This window comes from Canis lupus, chromosome 3 (assembly GCF_011100685.1).
Source record: "Canis lupus familiaris isolate Mischka breed German Shepherd chromosome 3, alternate assembly UU_Cfam_GSD_1.0, whole genome shotgun sequence".
Classification (NCBI taxonomy): Eukaryota; Metazoa; Chordata; class Mammalia; order Carnivora; family Canidae; genus Canis; species Canis lupus.
This window is the reverse complement of record NC_049224.1, coordinates 17,895,678-17,914,310: the sequence shown is the minus strand read 5'-3', so window position 1 is coordinate 17,914,310 and position 18,633 is coordinate 17,895,678. Positions and strand designations below refer to the sequence as shown.

Genomic DNA, 18,633 nt, shown 5'->3' with positions numbered 1-18,633 from the left:
TAGATTTGGCCCAAAGGGGCCATATATTTATCTGGACTTAAAGTTTATAACCTATGGAATAGTAGGATGAATAGTTGTTCGTCTCATATCTGATAGGATTGATGTGATTTTTGTTTTCCAGACCTTGAGAGAAGTATTTTTATATGCCCCAAATTCTAAAGTGTTCATAAATTGGCATTATAATCTATGTATTACATTTTCCCCATAATGCTAAATTTTTTCATGCAGACACATTGAGCTGTTTAGATTGAAGATATTTTAGGGTGGCTGAAATAGTTTGGTATTGCCACTGACCATGAGTTTCAACTTAGTGTCTTACTATTTTTTAACCACACAAACTGCATTTTTTTCTCCCTTTTTCTTCTTTTTCCTGTACTTAAAGGAAATAAGGATTTAGAATTAGATTGACCTAAGTTGATTTGACTCCTCTTTTATCACGACACTTTCAATCCATTGAGAATATTGCCAGCTCTACCTTTAGAGTAGGTCCAGAATGCCATCACTTTTCTCCAGCTTTACTACTATAATACTGATCTAGTCTTCCATCTGGGCAATTATAGTAACATCCTAACTGGTCTACCTACTTTCCTGATTGCTTCCTACAGTTTATTTCCACATCAAAGTGATCATTCTAAAAGATAAGATAAATTGTGTCCCTTTACTTTATTTTTTTTAAAGATTATTTATTTATGTATTCACAATAGAGAGAGGCAGAGACACAGGCAGAGGGAGAAGCAGGCTCCATGCAAGGAGCCCGACATGAGACTTGATCCTGAGTCTCCAGGATCACGCCCTGGGCCGAAGGCAGGTGCTGAACCGCTGAGCCACCCAGGGATCCCCAAACTGTGTCCCTTTAATGCTCAAAATCCTTCAGTGACTTCCCATTTCATTCATTCCAAAGTTCATTGGCCTCTAAGGCCCTATATGAGTGACCTCTTTTCCTATTTTCCTTCTCTCACTCAATTGCAGATACCTTGGCCTCTTTGATATTCTTCAGACACACCAAGGAATACCCTTTTGCATGTGCTATTCTTTTTGCCTTCTGAATTCTGTTCCCCTAGATATTCTCACGGGATTTTCCTTTACTTCCTTCAGACTTCGGCTCAAATGTTTTCTTTTCTAGGAAACCTTTTCTTATTATCTTCTTAAGTAGCAACATAATATCTGCTTGCCATTTTTTTTTAAACTTCTCTGTAGCACTTATTCCCAATGAATGTATTATACAGTGGACCCTTGAACAGCATAGATTTGAACTATGTGAGTCCACTCGTGGATTTTTTTTCAGTAAGTATAGTATTATACATATAGTTTCTCTTCCTTATGATTTTCTTAATAGTTTCTTTTCTCTAGTTTAATATAAGAGTTCAGTATATAATATATATAAAAATAGGTATTAATTGACTATTTATGTTATTGGTAAGGATTCTGGTAGACCATAGGTTACTAGTAAAGTTTTGGAGGGGGAGCCAAAGGTTATAATCAGATTTTCTTTTTTTTTTTTTTTTAATTTTTATTTTATTTTTTTAATTTATGATAGTCACAGAGAGAGAGAGAGAGAGAGAGAGAGAAGAGGCAGAGACATAGGCAGAGGGAGAAGCAGGTTCCATGCACCGGGAGCCCGATGTGGGATTCGATCCCGGGTCTCCAGGATCGCGCCCTGAGCCAAACGCAGGCGCTAAACCGCTGCGCCACCCAGGGATCCCATAATCAGATTTTCAACTGCATTGGGGGTTGGAGCTTTTAACTCCCCATATTATTCAAGGGTCAGATGTATTACTAGTGGGAATTGAAGATGATACAACCATTCTGGAAAGTAGCTTGTAATTTTTTGAAAGCTAATCATACAACCTAGGCATTTGCTTTTAGATATTTTCCCAGGAGAAATGAATAGTGCACAAAAACCTATTCACAATCATCCATGGCAGCTTTACTCATAACAACCCCTAACTGGATACTATGTAAATGTCCGTCAACAAGCAAATGGATAAACAGATGATGTTGTATCAAAAAAATGGAATAGTATGGGGGGGGGGTGTAAGGGGGAGAACTAATTATAGATACATATAACACTGATGAACCTCAAAAAGTTTACATTAAGTACCAGACCCCAAAAGAATACACTCTTTAAAAAAAAAAAAAAAAAAGAATACACTCTTTATAGAATATTCTTGAAAAAGTACAACAATCTATCATGATAGAAGGCAGATCAGTTGCCTGAGGTTGAGAGTGGAGGCAGAATGGACTGAAAAATTAGGGAGGCTTTGGTTGGGGCAGGGTGCTCTATATCTTGTAGTGTTGGAATATGCACTAAGTATACATTTGTTAAGATTGTACACTTAGAATGGGTGTATTTTATTATATATAATTCAATAGAGGGTTTATGTTTTCAAAGATGTTATTTATTTTTGAGAGAGAACGTGAATAGATGGAGAGGGTTAAAAGATGGCTTCATAAGAAAAAGAATGTAACTCATGGCTGAAAATATTTTTTTAAATTAAAAATCTTAGAAAAGGGTGAGTGTCTTAGGGCACACCATTGAAAAACCCGATATTTTTCTTTAGACCCAACTGCACTATGTGTTACAATTCAGTATGTCTGGTGAAAGCATCCTGGTTAGCATGATAAGAAAGCTTAAGAAGTCACCATGAAATCAAAACTCAATGATTTTTGTTAAGCTTATGAGCTAGTGCAGAAGCTCTGACCTTCCTGAACATAAAGTAGTGTCCTAGAGAAGCCATCATCACAAAAAAATAAAACCCAAGGGGCTGGGGAGGTGGTGAAAAGGGGGGTGGTGCTAATACCAATCTGGCTTCTTTGCTGGGGACTCTTGTTATCTTGTTCTGTATTTATCTAGTGCTGTATTTAGAAAAGACTAAATCAAAACTATGAAATTAAAACGTGATGAGTGATTAAAAGCTGTAAGAGAAAAATAACTTGTTGTATACAAGGGAATCCCTTCTCTCCCCTTAAGGCTGTCAGCAAATTTCTCACTAGATACTTTTTAGGCCCGAAAGGAGTGGCATAATATATTCAGGTGCTGAAAGGAATAAATTCCAACCAAGAATACTTTACCCAGCAAGGTTATCATTTAGAACTGAAAGGGAGATAAAGAGTTTTTCAGACAAACAAAAGCTAAAGGAGTTCATCACCAGTAAACAAGCATAAATAGAAATGTTAAAGGGAATTCTTTAAGCTGAAAGGATAGGGTACTCATCTGCAACAAGAAAAGTATGAAAGTAAAAATCTCACTGATAAAGGCAAATATATTGAAAAGATACTAGATTAATCATTTATAAAGCTAGTATGAAGGTTAAAAGAAAATAGTAAAAAAATAACCATAACCACAATAATTACTTAAGGGATATACGAAATAAAAAGATCGTATACATAAAATTGGGGGTGCACGCAGTAAAAAATGCAGTTTTAAAATGTGTTCAGATGTAAAAAACGGGAACCTTTGTGAACTCTTGATGGAAATGTAAATTGTTACAGTCATTATGGAATACAATATGGAGGTTCCTTGAAATACTAAAAGTAGAACTACCATATGATTGAGTAATTCCAATTCTGGGTATTTATCTAAAGAACAAAAACACCAATTTAATAAAATGTCTGCACCCCTATGTTCATTGCAGCATTATTTGCAATTGTCAGTATATAGAAACAACCTCATTGTGTTTCAGTGGATTAATGGAAAAAGAGGATGTGGTATACATATATACAGTGGAATACTGTCATTAAAAAAGTGAAATTTGGCCATTTGTGACAACATGGATGGACCTTGAATGTATCATGCTAAGTGAAATAAGTCAAACAAAGACCTGTACATTATGATTTCACCTATATCTGGAACATAAAAAAGCAGAAAACCAAAATAAACTTCATACAGAAAACAGATTGGGAAGGGTATGAACAAAATGGGTTCATCATCCCAGGGGATGATGAGTTATCAACTTCCAGTTATAAATAAGTCATGGGGATGTAATGCACAGCATGGTGACTATAGTCCATAATGTGTTGCATATTTGAAAAATGCTGAAAAGATCCAGCAAGTTTTCATCATAAGAAAAAAAACTTACATAATTATGGTAACTAGACTTATTGTAGTGATCATCTTAAAAGATACATAAATATTGTATCATTATGCTATACCCCTGAAATTAATATAATGGTGTATGTCAACTATACTTCAAATAAAAAACATTAAAAAAAAAACCATGATGAGTGACAGTTGTGAGAGACAACAGCTGTGGCATTAGATTTTCATCTTGTCAGGCCTGAGATCTGTATTTCAGGTCACTTTTTTCCATTGGCACTGATCCTGAAGGACAACAGTTGTCCTTCTGTTAGCTATTTGCTAACCCACCTGTTGCCTCCATGAGCTAAAGTTTAAGAAGGTTGCAATGGGAAGTGAGCCATTTCAGCGATCTTGGTTGCTTAGGGCATTCATATAGCATTTACGTTCAGAAGTTTAAGCAAAACATTATCTGGTGTTATCAGCAATATTAGTAGTATATGCTGTTATTACCACTCTAGGTAAAAAAAAAAAAAAAAAAAAAAACCTTCAAATTATAACACATGGTTCAAATGCATGCCAACAAATAATACAAATACAGATAGAATAGATATAAATTTTATATAAATATAAAATAACTTTTTTCAGTTATATAAAAATACAGTTTTTGAAATAGGTATACCTATTATATAGTTGAATACTAAGGAATTGCAAGGCAAAAGAGAATTTATCTAATTTTCCTTCTTGATAAATAGCATAATTTAATAGTCATGAATCCATCCTCTACAAAATAAAGTTACTAGTAAATGATTAAACATCAGTAATTGGATACCTCCATACAATAGAATATTATGAGCAATGAAAAGGAAAAAACTCATGATACATGCAAGAAAATAGATAAATCTTATATGCATTATGCTAAATGAAAAAAGCCAAATTCAAAAGGCTACATACTCCCTGATAACATTTATATGGCAATCTGAAAGAGGGAAAAATAAATAGAAAGGATTAACAGATCAGTCATTGCCAGAGGTTTGGGGAAGATTAGGCTCTGACTTCAAATGAGTATGAAGGGAATTTGAGGAGTGATTAAATTATTTTATCTGATTGTGGTTATATGACTTAAGTGTCAAAATTTACAGAATTTTGCACTAAAAAGTCTAAAAATTACTGTATATAAATTATACCTTAATTTTAAGAAAGAAAAAGTCAGTGTTTTCATAGAACTATTTCCCTCCCAAATAGGTGTCTTAATGTGAAGGAGGTAGTATTGGTCATCACAGATTTAAAAGTCCTCATTAGGGATCCCTGGGTGGCACAGCGGTTTAGCGCCTGCCTTTGGCCCAGGGCGTGATCCTGGAGACCGAGGATCAAGTCCCACATCGGGCTCCTGGTGCATGGAGCCTGCTTCTCCCTCTGCCTGTGTCTCTGCCTCTCTCTCTCTCTATGTGTGACTATCATAAATAAATAAAAATTAAAAAATAAAAAATAAAAGTCCTCATTAGACTCTAAATGTACCAAATGAGTCATCAGGCTGTACTATTCATGGAAATTGAACTGTGTGAACAGCAATATTTTAGTAAGAATATAAACTGTACAAAGAGTTGTAGATGTTATTGCAAGGCGTTTTTTTCTCCACTTTTGTCTTCAGATTTGTTAAGCATAAGAGGTATTGTATATTTGAATTTTGCTCTTTTACACTTGGAAAATTAAGACACTTGTCTGAAAGACCAGGAATTCTCTGCTAATAGTAACTCACATTTGGTTTTGGAATGCTCTATGCATGTTTTTTCTATGCATATTTTTTAATACCTTCATAAATGGTCAAAAGTGGATAGATTGTTTAGCTTGTGCATATTAATACTAGTTCTCCAGTCTAAGAATGTATTTATATATCTATTTATTTATTATTTTATTGTACTCTAACATCATTCTTACTGGTAATTTTTCTACATAAGGAGCTCTTTAGTAATATTTATAGAGTTGGCATTTAGTACAGTATCTGGAAGAAGAAATCAAGAAGGAAGTACTCTTTATCAGTTTCCTTTTTATGCTAATTTCACTATCATTTTTGGAGTCACTCAGGGTTAAAACCTAGTTATTGTTTATTCCATCCTCTTTCTTCTCCCCATATCCAGGCATTTGCCAAGTCATGAGGCTCCTACCTCTGCTTTGTCTTGTAAAGTTACTTCTTCCCCATGTCACTGGTAACTTCTTGGTGGTGCCCCATACTGGTTGTGTACATGAGCCAGGGAAGGTATTAGAAAAGGAAATACAGATATTTAGACCCATCCTAGAGGTGCTGAATCAGGATCCCTCAGTAGAATCCAGGGATCTGTAGTTTTTTTTTTTTTTTAATTTTTTTTTATTTTTATGATAGTCACGGGGGGGAGGGGCAGAGACATAGGCAGAGGGAGAAGCAGGCTCCATGCACCAGGAGCCCAACGTGGGATTCGATCCCAGGTCTCCAGGATCGCGCCCTGGGCCAAAGGCAGGCGCCAAACCGCTGCGCCACCCAGGGATCACGGGATCTGTATTTTTTGACACTGTCCTAGCAAAATGCAGAAAGCTGCCTAATTGCAGTACCTAGATAACATCTGTTCTCAGAAACTGAGAGATTAAGAGATGGTAATGTGAGAAGTGAAATGAACACATCCATGTAAATTAAAGGTGCTAGAGAGAATACTGAGCCACAGGGGACCATGTTCTCCCCTGTCCCTCCTCCTGGCCCCCTAGTTCAAAACATCTGATAATTAGCTTTTTGCCCCAATTCAAAACAAAAACACAAGATTTTCATCCAGAGTCACTGAAAACACTGGGGGAACCAACCTATGGCAACCTAGTAGCACAAGGGGTTGTTGATGCCCTAAAATAAAATTATTCTGGAATTTACCCAGAAGCATATGTATCCTAAATTGATGCCCCTTTCTAAATATAAAAACACAACCAAGATCCCTAGACATTTGAAAAACCTGCAAAATAAATTAAATGCATCAGGAAATACATATAATCATGGCATAAGAAAATACAAATAATTCAGGGAACAGAAAAAAATTTTTTTAAAGATTTTACTTATTTATGAGAGACACAGAGAGAGACAGAGACATGGGCAGAGGGAGAAGCAGGCTCCTCACAGAGAGCCCAATTTGGGACTCGATCCCCAGACCCAAGGATCTCACGCCCTGAGCCAAAGGCTCAACTATTGAGCCACCCAGGTGTCCCAGAACAAAAAAAAAATTTTTTAGAAAGTCCTAATAAGCGGCAGCCCTGGTGGCCCAGTGGTTTAGTGGGCCTGGAGACATGTAATCATAACTATACTACATTCTCTGCCATGAAAAATATTCATATAGTCTTAGTAATGCCAATGTTTATTTTTTATCAGTGTTAAATCTTAGACAAACCCCAGAATAGTTGGGATATATAAATGTTATCAGTCCCAATAAGGTAAGAAAGGAAAGATACAGATGACAGAATTTAACAGATACAAAGAGAAAAAAGTGAGGAGAATGGCAAGGAGCATGTGTGCCCTTCTAACAAAGTAGATACTTATATTGTCTGTCACAGATTTTTAAAAAAGTCTTCTGGTCTCCGGGGTGGCTCAGTTGGTTAAGTGTCTGCCCTTGGCTCAAGTCATGATCTCAGGGTGCCTGGGTCGAGCCCTATGTCCTACTCCCTGCTCAGAGAGGAGTCTACTTCTCCCTCTCCCTTTGCCCCTCCCCCCTGCTTGTGCTCTTTCTCTCTCAAGTAAATAAATCTTTTTTAAAAAAAATCTTCTGAGACTTAAATATTTTATTTAAAGTCATAGGTGATATCAGAGACCTAAATCTTTACCTATGAAAGATACAGGAAATCAATGGCAATATATACTTCCAGGCACACAATATGTCCTCGATAATGTTACTTCTTATCTCGATCAAAAACTCTTTAAGAGGGGCACCTGGGGGGCAGTCCTGGTGGCTCAGCAGTTTAGAGCAGCCTTTGGCCCGGGGCGTGATCCTGGAGACCTGGGATCGAGTCCCACGTCAGGCTCCCTGCATGGAGCCTGCTTCTCCCTCTGCCTGTGTCTCTGCCTCTCTCTCCTTCTGTGTCTCTCATGAATAAATAAATAAATAATCTTTAAAAAAAAAAAAAAAAAAAAGAGGGGCACCTGGGTGGTGCAGTTGGTTGAGCGTCAGACTTTTGGTTTTGGCTCAAGTTCTGATCTCAGGTTTGTGAAACTGAGCCCTGAAGGTGTGGAGTCTGCTTAGGACTATCTGCATCTCCCTCTACCCCTTCCCCACCCCCCCTCCCCAGGGTCATGTGGGTGAGTACGCTAGCTCTGCTCTCTCTCTCTCTCAAATAGATAAAACTTTTTTTTTTTATGATTTATTTATTTATTCATGAGAGAGAGAGAGAGAGAGACAGGCAGGCAGAGGGAGAAGCAGGCCCCATGCCGGGAGCCCGACGTGGGACTCGATCCAGGGACTCCAGGATCGCGCCCTGGGCCAAAGGCAGGTGCTAAACCGCTGAGCCACCCAGGGATCCCCTCAAATAGATCAATCTTAAAAAAACCCACAAACATCAAAGAGGGGTGCCTGGGTGGCTCAGTCAGTTAAGCATCTGTCTTCAGCTCAGGTTGTGATCCCAGCATCCTGGGCTGGACTCTGCCTTGGGCTCCCAGCCCAGCAGCGAGTGTGCTTCTCCTTCTACCTCTCCCCCTGCTCATGCCTGTTCTCTCTCTTTCAGATAAATAGAATCTTTTTTAAAAACCAGTAGAGAGGGATCCCTGGGTGGCTCAGCGGTTTGGCACCTGCCTTTGGCCCAGGGCGCGATCCTGGAGTCCCTGGATCGAGTCCCACGTCGGGCTCCCGGCATGGGGCCTGCTTCTCCCTCTGCCTGTGTCTCTGCCTCTCTCTCTCTCTCTCTCTATCATAAATAAAAAAATTAAAAAAAAAAAAAAAAAACCAGTAGAGAGGGATCCCTGGGTGGCACAGCGGTTTGGCGCCTGCCTTTGGCCCAGGGCACGATCCTGGAGACCCGGGATCGAATCCCACATCGGGCTCCCGGTGCATGGAGCCTGCTTCTCCCTCTGCCTGTGTCTCTGTGCCTCTCTCTCTCTCTCTCTGTGACTATCATAAATAAAAAATTTTTAAAAAAATTAAGAAAAAAAAAACAGTAGAGAATTACATATAAGGGGTACCTAGGTGACTCAGTCAGTTAAGTGTCTGACTCTTGATTTTGGCTCAGATCATGATCTCACGGTCATGGGATGGAGCCCCTGGTCAGGCTCCTTGCTTAGCGGGGAATCTTCCTGTGTGCCCATGAACCCTTCTCAAGTAAGTAAACTTTCAAAAAAAAAAAAAAGTTACATTTAAGTACGAAGACCTCACTATGACATTCATGATTCACTATAGTAACTTCAAAACAGCTACTTTGTTGTGTTTACTCCTCCTTATATGCTCCCTACTCCAGCCAAATGAAACCGTACCCACCATACTACTACTGGCATAAGATAAAATTAAGGAAATTAATGTGAAGGGGGAAGGAGGAGAATAAGGAGTATGGATTTTGATAAGATGATGTATCTTGATCAAATTAAATTTTATCAGTAGAGTTCAAAAAAACATCTCTTAGTCTTGGCCAGTACAAAGGCCTTAGGCTAATCTTTGCTTGAGAAGGAAAGATCACATTTAGTCTGGCATAACAGAGACTCTTTTTGCCAACTAGCCCCCTGGTAAAATAGCTCTAATTAGAAACTTTAGAGTACTTTTCTTTAATCTCCTTAATATTGCAAATATCATGAAAACCACAATGAGGAATTGGAGGCAACATAAAGAAGATTATTGGTGTCTACAAGCAGCATAACAAGAGTGATTCTCTCTTTTGCGCCCCCTGGCAATTTGGGTGGTTCAGAAGGGAAGAATGACTCAGCTTGAAATATAGGGCAATAAATGAGAGCTGGTAAAATCAATTGGGGAAAAAAAACCCTGAAAAGATCTTTGTTATATTTCAAGAGTTGTATTTGTTATGGATGCAGACAACATTCAGATTGTTTTAGTGGGGTGGCTGTGGGCAATATGTGCTCTCCCCAGCAATAATTTCATAACAGTTAGGCTCATTTATTGTAAGCAATAGAAACCAACTGGGGCAAACTCTTGGCCCCATTAAGATAATTAACAATAAATTACAATAACAAGAAATAGTCTAAAATAGCAAGTTAAAAATAAACATGAAACATATTAAGCTTTAAAACAAATTAAAAACACTTGGAAAGACACTGGGTCACTCTGAGAACAAAAGAAGTTAAACAACTGGGACTTGGGGAGCACAGCAGCTAGGGTTACTAGCTATTCTCAGTGGACAGACTGCCACATCTGTTCAGTGTCTTCGAGCACGAGGACTGAAATGACTCTGCTTCAGCCGCTTTCTGCCTTTTTGGGACTCAACCAGATTGAGATGTGCAGGACAGATATTAAAGAGTCACGTGTTTCACCCTTGGGAGGAAGGGGGAAGAGAAAGTGCGGGATGTCCTACACTGAAGTGTTAGGGAGGATGATGAGAACTTTCTTAACTAAGGGAAAGAGGGAGAAAGAATCCTGGGCCAGCAGAACAGATGCCCACTACGAACAGTCAGGAGCCTATCTCAGAGCTGCCCCTCTGGTCCTACTCTTATCTTTCCCTGACGTTGGAAGGATTCCCTTCATTTTCTTACCCTGATCCTAAGAGATTTTCCATTTGCCTGTCAATGTGGTCCTAGTTTGGGATCCCTGGGTGGCGCAGCGGTTTGGCACCTGCCTTTGGCCCAGGGCATGATCCTGGAGACCTGGGATCGAATCCCACATCGGGCTCCCAGTGCATGGAGCCTGCCTCTCCCTCTGCCTGTGTCTCTGCCTCTCTCCCTTTCTCTCTCTGTGACTATCATAAATAAATAAAAAATTAAAAAAAAAATGTGGTCCTAGTTTTAGCTATAATTACTTTTTTATTTATTTTTGGGCTTACTTTTATGGTCAGACTAATTTCATTATGAATTTTGTCTTATCCAGTACCATAGGTAGAACACGTCTCTATGGATACCTTGACTTTGGGCTGTTGGCCTCCAGAACTCTGGAGGAACACATTTCTGTTGTTCTAAGCCACCCAGTTTGTGGTACTCTGCTAAGGCAGCCCCAGGAAACTAATTCACCCTCACCTCTTACTTCCTCGTTTTTAACCATCAGCCTTAGATTGTTACCATTACTACAAACTGGTACTTGCAATATTTTATTATACACGCAAATCACTTGGAGATCTTGCTAACCTGTTGATTCGGTTGTGGTATAGTTCTGGTGGCACCTGAGAGTCTGCATTTCTTACAAGTTTCCAGGTGATGTCCATGCTGCTGGCCCAAAGGCCGCACTTGGAGAAGCAAGACTATATGTAAGAGGGTCAACAATGGGAGGTGCTTGTCAGAGATGTGTCACATCTAGGCTTTTTGCCACAATGCTAACAGGGATAAAATGGGGAAACTTACCCAGTGAGATGAAAAGACCATGAGTAAACAAATAAAATATCCCAGGGAAGAAGAATAGGAAAATTTTCAAAATATACTCCCTCCCAGATTATTCTCTAATCTCCAACCTCTCCCACAGCCCCCCTCAAAAAAAAAAAAAAAAAAAAAAAGTTTTAGAACACAAAGATTTCAAGTTTCCTTTCTAGAGATATACATTTATCAATATAATACCAAGTTGATATCTTATGTGGTCATTTTTCATTTTATTTTTTAAGTTGAGATCTCAGGTTGTCTTTTTTTTTTTTATTATTTATTCATGAGAGACACACACAGAGAGAGAGATTAAGTTGAGATTTCAAAAGGAAACAGTGCGAACAGAGATGAATGGGCACCATAAGGGAGCAGCACAGGCCAATTATCTTGAAGTTAATGAAGTTTCTCTTGTACTTGGGAAGCGTGATCACTTGGTCCAGAGACTAACTTTCAGGGCTTTCCAAATGGTCTGTTCTTAGGTATCGCCTTCAGAGATAGTGTCTCTTTAGGTATGAGGTCTGGTCCGGGAATTGGTGTTTAAAGTCTCTGTGGATAATTCTGTTGTAAAGCAGGTTTAGGAAGTAACCGGCCTGAAATAAAACTGACTGTGTAGGTACTACATTTTATTTTGTAGCCAAATGTCTAATTAAAAAAACAAAACAAAACAAAACTGTCTCTATTAACATACGTTAAACAATATTGCATATAAAACCAGTTTTAGAAATAGGGTTGCCCAGTATCAGAACTTCAAAATCAATCTTAGGACAAAGTGCTGTGCATTATGAGGATGTTTCTTGGTGTCTTCACAGAGTAATGTGTCACAGGGTCCTCCTCTGGCTAGTAGTTTTGGAACTTTAAGTGTAGGCAGGCGACTCTGTGGACTGCTTATTAATAGGGTCTATTTCTGGGCCTCCCCACAGGCATTCTGAGGCTGTAGTTTGGAGTGGGGTCTGAGAACCTGCACTGCGGCCACGTGGCCCCAGTCACTCTCCAGGCAAGTGGGCACAGGCTGCAGCTGCAGAAGTCGTGCTGTCCCATTGTTCTCCACGTGGAGTCCGAGAGAGGAAGAAGTAAGGATGACTGCTCGAGAATCTGCATTCTAACAGCCTGTCCCAGGACCTTTCAAAGGGTAGTGACAGCCTGAAAATGAGCCTGGCATCCAACCAGCAACTGCGGTGGCAGATGCCAACGCCTTTATGAAGTGTTCCCCGGTTTTACAGTAAGTCACTTAAGCCCGCGCATCGTGCCAAGTTCCAACCTGATTTGCGTCACTGCACTTGTGGGTTTGTGCCAAGACAAGTCACCAAACATATTGAAAAGATAACCTAAGAAAACGGGGGATAAAAATAAGATGCAGGCCTGGGACGACAGAAGCAAAGCCGGAGCGGAGGTCATCTCTAAGTCACCGTGGAAGGACGACGTTAGGGATCTGTCCCAACAAGCCTCTGATGGAAGCATTTGATTAGTGGGGCCAGGGAGCGCCCGAGGCCAGAGCAGCCGGCCCGTCGCCGCCCCCCCTCGCCCCCCGTCGGGATTCAAGGCGCGTCCGGGGGCCGCTCCTTCCCGCTCGGCCGCCGGCGGCGGGGCTGCTGGCGCGCAGGCGGGCCCGGGGGGGGGGGGGGGGGGGGAGGGGGGCGGGGAGGGCGGACGGGGCAGCCCCGGCGGCGGCGGGAGCCGTGACTCGGCGCTGAGTCACGCCGGGCGCTACGTGCCGGCCGAGGCGGCCCCGACCCGGCCCGACCCGACCCGACCCGCCGCCGCGAAGTCAGCCGAGCCCGCGGCTTCCTGGAAGCCCTGCCCGCGCCCGCAGCGGCGGCTCCCCCGCCCCTGGGCCCCGCGGGCGCTCCCGGGCCTGCGAGTGCTCGCCGGGGCCGTGCCGCCCGGTGACTGCGGGGGAGGCTGCGGGGAGACTGCGGGGGTGACTGCAGGGAGACTGCGGGGAGACTGCGGGGGGACTGCGGAGGAGACTGCGGGGAGACTGCGGGGGGACTGCGGGGGAGACTGCGGGGGTGACTGCGGGGTGACGGGGGGAGACTGCGGGGAGACTGCGGGGGAGACTGCGGGGTGACTGCGGAGGAGACTGCGGGGTGACTGCGGGGGAGACTGCGAGGAGACTGCGGGGAGACCGCGGGAGACTGCGGGGTGACTGCGGAGGAGACTGCGGGGGAGACTACGGGGTGACTGCGGGGGACTGCGGGGGAGACTGCGAGGAGACTGCGGGGAGACTGCGGGGGAGACTGCGGAGGAGACTGCGGGGAGACTGCGGGAGACTGCGGGGAGACTGCGGAGGAGACTGCGGGGTGACTGCGGGGGAGACTGCGGAGGAGACTGCGGGGAGACTGCGGGGTGACTGCGGGGGTGACTGCAGAGGAGACTGCGGGGAGACTGCGGGAGACTGCGGGGAGACTGCGGAGGAGACTGCTGGGTGACTGCGGGGGAGACTGCGGAGGAGACTGCGGGGAGACTGCGGGAGACTGCGGGGAGACTGCGGGGTGACTGCGGGGGAGACTGCGGAGGAGACTGCGGGGAGACTGCGGGAGACTGCGGGGAGACTGCGGAGGAGACTGCGGGGTGACTGCGGGGGAGACTGCGGGGTGACTGCGGGGGAGACTGCGGAGGAGACTGCGGGGTGACTGCGGGAGACTGCGGGGGTGACTGCAGGGGAGACTGCGGGGGTGACTGCGGAGGAGACTGCGGGGTGACTGCGGAGGAGACTGCGGGGTGACTGCAGGGAGACTGCGGAGGAGACTGCGGGGAGACTGCGGGGGTGACTGCGGGAGACTGCGGGGAGACTGCGGGGTGACTGCGGGGGTGACTGCAGAGGAGACTGCGGGGAGACTGCGGGAGACTGCGGGGAGACTGCGGAGGAGACTGCGGGGTGACTGCGGGGGAGACTGCGGGGTGACTGCGGGGGAGACTGCGGAGGAGACTGCGGGGTGACTGCGGGAGACTGCGGGGGTGACTGCAGGGGAGACTGCGGGGGTGACTGCGGAGGAGACTGCGGGGTGACTGCAGGGAGACTGCGGAGGAGACTGCGGGGAGACTGCGGGGGTGACTGCGGGGAGACTGCGGGGGTGACTGCCGGGTGACTGCAGAGGAGATTGCGGGGTGACTGCGGGAGAGACTGCGGGGGTGACTGCGGGGAGACTGCGGGGGTGACTGCGGGGGAGACTGCGGAGGAGACTGCGGAGGAGACTGCGGGGGAGACTGCGGAGGAGACTGCGGGGAGACCGCGGGAGACTGCGGGGTGACTGCGGAGGAGACTGCGGGGGAGACTACGGGGTGACTGCGGGGGACTGCGGGGGAGACTGCGAGGAGACTGCGGGGAGACTGCGGGGGAGACTGCGGAGGAGACTGCGGGGAGACTGCGGGAGACTGCGGGGAGACTGCGGAGGAGACTGCGGGGTGACTGCGGGGGAGACTGCGGAGGAGACTGCGGGGAGACTGCGGGGTGACTGCGGGGGTGACTGCAGAGGAGACTGCGGGGAGACTGCGGGAGACTGCGGGGAGACTGCGGAGGAGACTGCGGGGTGACTGCGGGGGAGACTGCGGAGGAGACTGCGGGGAGACTGCGGGGTGACTGCGGGGGTGACTGCAGAGGAGACTGCGGGGAGACTGCGGGAGACTGCGGGGAGACTGCGGAGGAGACTGCGGGGTGACTGCGGGGGAGACTGCGGAGGAGACTGCGGGGAGACTGCGGGAGACTGCGGGGAGACTGCGGGGTGACTGCGGGGGTGACTGCAGAGGAGACTGCGGGGAGACTGCGGGAGACTGCGGGGAGACTGCGGAGGAGACTGCGGGGTGACTGCGGGGGAGACTGCGGAGGAGACTGCGGGGAGACTGCGGGAGACTGCGGGGAGACTGCGGGGTGACTGCGGGGGTGACTGCAGAGGAGACTGCGGGGAGACTGCGGGAGACTGCGGGGAGACTGCGGAGGAGACTGCGGGGTGACTGCGGGGGAGACTGCGGGGTGACTGCGGGGGAGACTGCGGAGGAGACTGCGGGGTGACTGCGGGAGACTGCGGGGGTGACTGCAGGGGAGACTGCGGGGGTGACTGCGGAGGAGACTGCGGGGTGACTGCGGAGGAGACTGCGGGGTGACTGCAGGGAGACTGCGGAGGAGACTGCGGGGAGACTGCGGGGGTGACTGCGGGAGACTGCGGGGAGACTGCGGGGTGACTGCGGGGGTGACTGCAGAGGAGACTGTGGGGAGACTGCGGGAGACTGCGGGGAGACTGCGGAGGAGACTGCGGGGTGACTGCGGGGGAGACTGCGGGGTGACTGCGGGGGAGACTGCGGAGGGGACTGCGGGGTGACTGCGGGAGACTGCGGGGGTGACTGCAGGGGAGACTGCGGGGGTGACTGCGGAGGAGACTGCGGGGTGACTGCAGGGAGACTGCGGAGGAGACTGCGGGGAGACTGCGGGGGTGACTGCGGGGAGACTGCGGGGGTGACTGCCGGGTGACTGCAGAGGAGATTGCGGGGTGACTGCGGGAGAGACTGCGGGGGTGACTGCGGGGAGACTGCGGGGGTGACTGCGGGGGAGACTGCGGAGGAGACTGCGGGGGTGACTGCGGAGGAGACTGCGGGGGTGACTGCGGAGGGGAGACTGTGGGGAGACTGCCGGGTGACCGCGGGGGTGACTGCGGAGGGGAGACTGCGGGGGTGACTGCGGAGGGGAGACTGCGGGGGTGACTGCAGGGTGACTGCGGAGGAGACTGCGGGGGTGTCTGCGGGGTGACTGTGAGTGATTCCTGGTGACTGCTGGCTGACTGCGGGGCTCTGCGCCGCGAGAGGCTTTTTTTTCTTTTTTGTGTTTGCCAGGCTTTTCTTTTCTTTTTTTTTTTTTTTTTTTTTCGTGTTTGTGAGGCTTTTTGTTTCTTTTTTCTTTTTTTAAGATTTTGTTTATTTATTCAGGAGAGACACAGAGAGGCAGAGACACAGGCAGAGGGAGAAGCAGGCTCCATGCAGGGAGCCTGACGTGGGACTCGATCCCGGGACTCTGGTATCCCGCCCTGGGCAAACAGCAGATGCTCAACCGCTGAGCCACCCAGGGGTCCCTCTTTTTTTCTTTCTTGTTTGTGAGATTTTTCATTTATTTTTTTCTTTTCTTTCTTTTTTCCTGGCAGGGGAGTGACACGCAGATCTTTTTATAGTTTCCAGTATTTTAAATGAAGCACAGGAAGAATGGATTAATGAAACATGTGTTGAAAATTATGCATCAAATTGTCACACACACATGATTATAAATGTGACCACAGTGGTAGCTTTGAATGCTGGGTAACTGGGGGAAAGCCGTATTAACTGTTCTGATTTGCCCCTTGTTTTAGCAACAAGACAAAACAAATCTCCAGGTTTTTGTGATTGTGTCCAGTCACCTTTTCTAACACGTAAATTATTCTAAAGACTGCAAACATATTTGATAATAATTTGGTATGGGTTACCAAAGGACAGGGGAGCCATGTCGTTGTGGGCCTTGTGCCTTCACTAATAGCAGGTTGTCCTGAGGTACAAATGATACTTTGTCAGTCTTACAAAATATTAATGGTAATGCTTACATCTTTGCTGAAAGGCGAAGGCAGGTATTGTCAGTAAGTGTAGCTAGTTAGTGAGATAGTCCTGGTCTGGGTGGGGTAGTTCTGATTTTGAGGCTGATTTCCAAGACAGAGTCAGACTGAGTCTATAGAAGTTGTGCCAGCTGTTGCCAGTCATTCTGCTTCTTTGGGAGAATTGCATCCTTCTTTATTCCTGTGTGTGTGTGTCTCTGTGTGTGTGTGTGTGTGTGTGTGTGTGTGTGGCGATGCAAGACATTCAAGAGTTGTATTTTGACAGCTTTTTTGCAAAGAAGGAGACTGAAGTAATTAGAGGTTGCACTGACTCACCAAGGTTACAGAGAAGTATTGCTGCCCAATTTTCTTATAAGAAGGGAAAAGCTACCAATCATATAAAATAAGGAAACCTGAAAATAGATGCTGAGGGGCCAGGAAAGCAAAAATGAGTTCTATGGACCAGAGATGGAATCTAATATACTCAAACTATTTGTAACCAGAAACATACTTATGTGCAACCCTTTAACAAAAGGACAGGTCAAAATATTTCTGTATAAAATATTTAAAAGCGGGATCCCTGGGTGGCGCAGCGGTTTGGTGCCTGCCTTTGGCCCAGGGCGCGATCCGGGAGACCCTGGATCGAATCCCACGTCAGGCTCCTGGTGCATGGAGCCTGCTTCTCCCTCTGCCTGTGTCTCTGTCTCTCTCTCTCTCTCTCTGTGTGTGTGTGACTATCATAAATAAGTAAAAGTTTAAAAAAATATATATTTAAAAGCTTAACTAAATGTGTATATCATTTGATGTTAAAAAAATGTGCTTGATTCTGATTTGCTTTATTAGCTGATCCATATTGAGACTGCTTTGGCGCTTACAGGTTCAAAGTTGAGTTTGAAACTCAAGTTCACTTTACAAGTATGAGCTTGGGCAAGTTTCTTAGCCTCACTAGGCCTCAGTTTCCTCCTCTGTGAAATGGAGATTATAATTACTGTTTCATGGGCTCGTAGGCAGGATTAGAAGAGATGATGCCTATAAAAGGTTTAGCATAATGCTACGCACATTTGAAAAAAAATCCCTCAGTAAATGAAATCTTGTGTCTTGTCACTGTTATTGAACTTGATTGATTGGTTAGGTCACAAGGATGTATTGTTTTGTCCAGATCACAGCACTAATAAAAGGTTTGGGAATATATGTTATTAGTACATTGGTTCAATGACCTTGGGTAAGATTGTAAAACTTCTGGGCGAGTATTTAATTGTCTTTGATTATGAGAGGAAAGCTGGGAGAGAAATAAGGGAAGTTGAAATCAAGGGAATGCTTATAATCACCAGTTGTCCAGAAAAGTGGTAAGTGATGTAGAATAGCCAGGCAAGAGCCCTTTCCTTTTGTCCAAAGCGGGAAAAACTTAAGAATAGAATAGCAGTCACTAGACAGAATATAACATTTGCCCTTTAAATTATAGAGCAGTTCCCTTGCCATGTAGTAATTCATTAGATTTTGGAGACAGAAATGTGTTACTTTCCAGGTATAAACCCAATGAGCTTAGCTATGGATGGAGGTTAGTGACCAGT

At 45.3% G+C, this 18,633-nt stretch overlaps 1 long non-coding RNA gene across 1 annotated transcript in view; it reads left to right on the top strand.

Annotated features, from left to right (window-relative positions):
* LOC111095140 overlaps positions 1 to 18,633 on the top strand; it is a 100,925-nt gene that overhangs the window by 15,613 nt on the left and 66,679 nt on the right. The window contains exon 2 of the long non-coding RNA XR_005356710.1: positions 12,437 to 12,735. This is a non-coding gene — a long non-coding RNA (uncharacterized LOC111095140). The remainder of the gene's footprint in view (positions 1 to 12,436; positions 12,736 to 18,633) is intronic.